Source organism: Melopsittacus undulatus, chromosome 2, assembly GCF_012275295.1.
Source record: "Melopsittacus undulatus isolate bMelUnd1 chromosome 2, bMelUnd1.mat.Z, whole genome shotgun sequence".
NCBI classification, from domain to species: domain Eukaryota; kingdom Metazoa; phylum Chordata; class Aves; order Psittaciformes; family Psittaculidae; genus Melopsittacus; species Melopsittacus undulatus.
The window spans coordinates 97,653,131-97,659,551 of record NC_047528.1 but is presented as its reverse complement, the minus strand read 5'-3'; the positions used below and the strand labels follow the sequence as shown (position 1 = coordinate 97,659,551).

The window sequence follows — 6,421 nt, the reverse complement described above, 5'->3', positions numbered from 1 at the left end:
GTCAAAAAATCTTTTGCTTAGAGAGCTTGAATCTTCTCAGTAGAATTCTCTCCATATTCACAATACAATAGGTTACCATAAACCTAATTTCCTTACTTATGGGGCTTTATTGAACTAATTTGATTCATTAAATTCAGTATCTTAGAAATTCATTATTTCTGTTAATGGAAGTTGATACCATTTTAACATGGAAGAAGTCCATAGGGATAGTTAGCTAAATTTTTATCAGTGTTTTCAGTGAATGCTTAAAATATTAATTTTAGTTTCACAGATGCTAAAAATTTTAGGGATACTGTCTTTCCTGACTATGGAGAGTGCAGATGTTTGTAGTTATCACTCTGTAACTTCACTTAACTTTTTTAATGTTTTCCCAGATCATGTCTGTATCTTCCTATGTACTTTCTTTTTCAACTCTGTAGAGAATGCTTTAAACAACGCTTTTTATTTTCGTTTTTCGATACTACTTGCACCTTTTCTAATGTTCACTTGTGAATTTTTTTCAGTTTTACTACAAAGAATTGGAAACGTTGGGGCAATTACTCTGAAATATTTTCCCTAGACTGCCTTTGTGATAGGAACATTTTATGGATTTAGTCTCCTAAATTCGTGTCCATGTTCCTCTTGTAAAATTGCTTTGAGAGACAAACTTTTGCCAACATGGCCTCCAATCAGTAGTCCAGCAAATTGTCCATGACAGGTAGAACAGTGAGTAACTTAGCATACCCTTGGTATGCATAGTTTAAACTATAGGCTCCACAGCATTGTGTCAAATTCCCTGTCCTTTAAAGGGGTTGAGGGAGCATATTTTGTAGGGGCTTACTGACTTCGACTTTGACTTACTATACTTACCTGGCACAGGATAAACCATCATCAGGCAGGTGGTTTCCCCAGGGCGAGGCTCATCCCTTGCACTGCAGGTGTGCTGACCCCTGCAATTGCCCCACATGTGGGAAACTGACTTCAACAGACAATGCAGCTACTCCAAGTACAGCAGCTACGTCAAACCCTGTGACAAGTACAGCAGCTACTCAAACCTCGACAGCAACAGGCAGCACAGCTGCTGGTGCTACTCAATCCCCAAGCACAGTGGCTGCACCAACCCCAACAACAGATACTGCAACCACCCCAACCACAGTGATAATCACTGCAGCTAAATCAAAGGATCAATTCATGTCAATATTGGTTGCCCCTGTACACAAGGGGAAAAGCAAAAAAGAGGCACGATATGCAACCTGTACAGTGAAGACAGTTGAAGAACCAATGCACTTACTACATGGGACAGCATCTGAACAAGAGTTATGATTATGTGGATCAGAGGAAGTGGGAGAAGAAGAGGTAATTTCTTGACCCCGGACCTCAACCAAGACTGATTCCCATCCCTAGGCTGATCCGTAGACTGGAAAGTCAAGGAGTGATCAGCAGGACCTGCTCACCATTTAACAGCCCCATATGGCCAGTGTGAAAGTCTAACGGAGGGTGGAGACTAACAGTAGACTATCATGGCCTGAGTGAAGTCACAACACCACTGAGTGCTGCCATACCGGACATGCTAGAACTTCAGTATGAACTGGAGTTAAAGGCAGCTCAGTGATATGCCATGATTGATACTGCTAGTGCATTTTTCTAAAATCCTTTATTAAAGGAGTGCAGGCCACAGTTTGCTTTTACTTGGAGGGGCGTTCAGTACACTTGAAACTGACTGCCCCAGGGGTGGATACACAGCCCTACCATTTGCCATAGACTGATCCAGATTGCACTGGAACAGGGGCAAGCTCAAGAACACCTGCAATAAATTGATGACATTATCGTGTGGGGTGATACAGCAGAATAAGTTTTTGAGAAATGGAGGGAAATACTCCAAATCCTGCTGAAAGCTGGTTTTGCTATAAAACAAATAAGATCAAGGGATCTGCACAGGAGATTCAATTTTTGGGCATAAAATGGCAAGATGGGTGTCGCCAGATCCCCACAGATGTGATCAACAAGATAACAGCAATGTGTCCACCAACTAATAAGAAAGAAATGCAAGCTTTCTTGGGTGCTGTGGGGTTCTGGAGAATGCACATCCAAAATTACAATTTGATCGTAAGCTCTCTCTATCATGTGACCCAGAAAAAGAATGATATGAAATGGGGCCCTGAGCAACAACAAGCCTTTGAGCAAAGTAAACACGAGATAGTTCATGCAGTAGCTCTTGGACCAGTCTGGACAGGGCCAGATGTAAAAAATGTACCCTACACCACAGCTGGGAAGAATGGTCCTACCTGGAGCCTCTGGCAGAAAGCTCCAGGGGAGATTTGAGGTCGACCCATTGGACTTTGCAGTTGGGGATACAGAGGATCTGAGGCCAGCTACACCCCAACTGAAAAAGAGATACAGCCTATGAAGAGGTTCAAGCTGCTTTGGAAGTGATTGGCACTGAAGCACAGCTCCTCCTGGGCTGAACGTTCAAAGGCAGGGTCTTCTCTACACCTCATGTAACCGATGCTACGTGGAGTAAGTGGGTTGCACTAATTATACAGCGAGCTCAAACAGGAAATCCCAGTTGTCCAGGAATTCTAGAAGTCTTCATGGACTGGACAGAGGGCAAAGATTTTGGAATGTCACCGGAGGAAGAGGTGATGCATGCTGAAGAGGCTCCACCATATAACAAACAGTCAGAAAGCGAAAAGCAGTACAGCTTGCTTACTGATGGGTCCTGCTGTATTGTGGGAAAGCATTGGAGATGGAAGGCAACCATGTGGAGTCCTTGACAACAAGTTGCAGAAACTGCTGAAGGAGAGGGTGAATCGAGTCAGTTTGCCAAGGTGAAAGCCATCCAGCTGGCCTTGGACATTGCTGAACGGGAAAAGTGGACAATACTTCATCTCTATACTCATTCATGGATGGTGGCAAATGCCCTGTGGGGGTGGTTGCAGCAATGGAAGCAGAGCAACTGGCAACACAGAGGTAAACCCATCTGGGCTGCTGCACTGTGGCAAGATATTGTTGCCCGGGTGCCAAACCTGGTGGTGAAGGTGCGCCATGTAGATGCTCATGTACCCAAAAGTTGGGCCACTGAGGAACACCAGAACAACCAACAAGTGGATAAAGCTGCTAAGATTGAAGTGGCTCAGATGGACTTAGATTGGCAACATAAGGGGGAATTATTTTTGGCCCAGTGGGCCCATGACACCTCAGGCCATCAGGGCAGAGATGCAACATACAAATGGGCTTGTGGTTGAGGGGTGGATTTAACAATGGACACTATTGCCCAGGTTATTCATGAGTGTGAAACATGTGCTGCAATTAAGCAAGCCAAGCGGTTAGAGCCTCTCTGGTATGGAGGATGATGGCTGAAGAACAAATATGGGGAGGCCTGGCAGATTGATTATATCACACTCCCACCAACCCGCCAAGGTAAGCACCATGTGCTTACCATGGTGGAAGCAACCACCAGATGGCTGGGAACATCTGCTGTGCCCCATGCCACTGCCTGGAACACTGTCCTGGGCCTTGAGAAACAGGTTTTGTGGGGCACGGCACCCCAGAGAGAACTGAGTCAGACAATGGGACTCATTTCTGGAACAACCTCACAGACACTTGGGCCAAAGAGCATGGCATTGAGTGGGTATATCACATCCCCTACCAGGCACCAACCTCTGGGAAAATTTAACGGTACAATGGGCTGTTAAAAACTACACTGAGAGCAATGGGTGGGGGAACATTCAAGCATTGGGATACACACTTACCAAAGGCCACCTGGTTGGTCAACACCAGAGGATCTGCCAACAAGGCTGGCCCAGCCCAGTCAGAACTGTTACATACTGTAGAAGGGGAGAAAGTTCCTGTGGTGCACATAAAGAATTTGCTGGGGAAGACAGTCTGGGTTATTCCTGCTTTAGGTAAAGGCAAACCTAGTTGTGGGATTGCTTTTGCTCAGGAACCCAGATGTACTTGGTGGGTAATCTGGGAAGATGGGGAAGTTTGATGTATACCTCAAAGGGATTTGATTTTAGGGGAAAACAGCCAATGAACTCAACTGTATGCTGTTGCCTGCTACGTAGCACTTTTTTAGCCACCCAACTGGATAGATCCTGCCCCTCTACTCTGCTCTCGTGAGACCTCACTTGGAGTATTGTGTGCAGTTCTAGTGTCCTCAACATAAAAAGGACATGGTGCTGTTAGAACATGTCCAGAGGAGGGCCACGAGGATGATCAGGGGACTGGAGCACCTCCCATATGAAGACAGGCTGAGAAAGTTGGGGCAGTTCAGCCTGGAGAAGAGAAGGCTGCATGGAGACCTCATAGCAGCCTTCCAGTATCTGAAGGGGGCCTACAGGGATGCTGGGGAGGGACTATTCATTAAGGACTGTAGTGATAGGACAAGGGGTAATGGGTTGAAACTTAAACAGCAGAGGTTTAGACTTGATATAAGGAAGAAATTCTTTACTGTAAGGGTGGTGAGGTACTGGAATGGGTTGCCCAGGGAGGTTGTGAATGCTCCATCCATGGCAGTGTTCAAGACCAGGTTGGATGAAGCCTTGGGTGGCATGTTTTAGTGTGAAGTGTCCCTGCCCATGGCAGGGGGGTTGGAACTAGATGATCTTGAGGTCCTTTCCAATCCTAACTATTCTATGATTCTATGATATCTTCAGGTCACCAGTGACTAGCCCTGACTTCCCTCCGGCCATCATCCCAACAAGGAATGAACTTCAATGAAACCAGATGAGCCCAGCAGTGACCAGAAGAGTTCTGTGGTGTCATCAGCAGGCAACAATCCAACAGTACACACAGTCTCTCCTGGTCTGAAAGGCTGTTACAAAAGATAGAGCCCAACATCATGGACCAGCTGAACTCAGCAGCTTTGTAGGGATGGGTCCCTGAATTAAGGACTGATATCTGTGTGTGTGTATGCATATACATATATATATATAGGTGTGTGTGCATATATATGCATATATGTGACATCTCAACCGTTCGTGCCTCACATTGAGTGCCATGAAGAGCTGTCATGGTTTTAGCTCATCTGGTAATTCAGAACTAAGCAGGTGCTCTCTCACTCCCCCCCTTTTTTCCTCCCCCTGCTCCCAGAGGGTTGGGGAGGAGAATGGAAAATGTAACTCCTGCAGGTTGAGATAAGAACAATTTAGTAACTAAGGTATAACACAAAACCACTGCTGCTACCACCAATAATAATGATAAGGGAAATAACAAGGGAAGAGAATACAACTGCTCACCACCCACCGACTGATACCCAGCTCGACCCAAGCAGCGATCTAGCCCTTCCAGGTAACTGCCCCCAGTGTATATAGTGGGCATGACATGCTGTGGTATGGAATACCCCTTTGGTTAGTTTGAATCAGGTGTCCTGTCTCCATTTCCTCCTGGCTTCCCCTCCTCCCTGGCAGAGGATGAAACTCACAAAGTCCTTGGTCAGAGTAAACATTTCTTAGCAACAACAAAAAACGTCAGTGTTATCAGCATGGTTTTCAGGGTGAAAGTCAAAAACATAGCACTGTGCCAGCTACTAAGAGGGAGAAAAATGACTGCTACTGCTGAACCCAGGACAAAATGGAAACAGCTGTACCTTTCTTAGTGACTTTGCTGGAGTCTTTGCAATCCCTGACTACATGCCTCTTGTCACAGCTGACTCCAGCCCTTCCTGTTCTATTGGTTCAAAGCCATTGGAGAAAAGGGAGTGGTACTGTGTGCAGATGCTGACAGGCTTAGGCAGCAGAAATACCCAGACCAGGTGCAGGAGACAGAAGTGAGAAATGTGCACTGTATTTTTAAAATTACTTTTTTCTAAAATACATTTATATGCAAATCTGCTTGTATCAGTGAAACCCAGTGTTGACATGAAGGCAGATGGCAGGACCAAGTCCCCAGTTTTTCCTGGGTAGCAGAGCAGTTATAAGTGCCTGTCAAAGCATTTAGTCAAGCTAATGTTGCTCTCCTCATCTTCTGCCCTGGTGTCTTGCCTGTCTGTACTCTGGTGGAAATGCTGTTTTTCTTTTGTATCTCGAATAACTTTGTCTTAATTCAAGCCATAGCTTTGAAAGGACCTCTTAACATCATGTGCTTGTATGCCTATCTTTTTCTGGACTAATTCACAGTTAAGCATCTTAAGGTGTGGGTGATGCTCAACAATGAATTCATTACAAGAAAAGAAAGAAACAGGGTGCTCAATCAAAATGAAAGACAACTATTAGAAGGTTTCTTAAAGTCTGGAGTAACTTGCTGTAGGACAAAGGCGTGGCAATTCACAGGGGAGTGAAGGCAGTAAGATTTGCATGAAGAACAGTTTGGGAATGAGTTCTGAGGCCTTGGTGCTTTGACAAGCCCTGGGGTGATAAGGTGGGGTGCTGAAGGCCAGAGGATGTGGGTGTTGTGAGAGGGTCTGCAACATCGTGATTGGACTATTTACCTGGAGAGTTTT

General features: G+C 45.4%; 1 pseudogene; it reads left to right on the top strand.

Moving 5' to 3' along the window:
- Nucleotides 1–841: 841 nt before the first annotated feature.
- On the top strand, nt 842–969 carry LOC115946946 (uncharacterized; annotated as a pseudogene).
- The last annotated feature ends 5,452 nt before the right edge of the window (nt 970–6,421 follow it).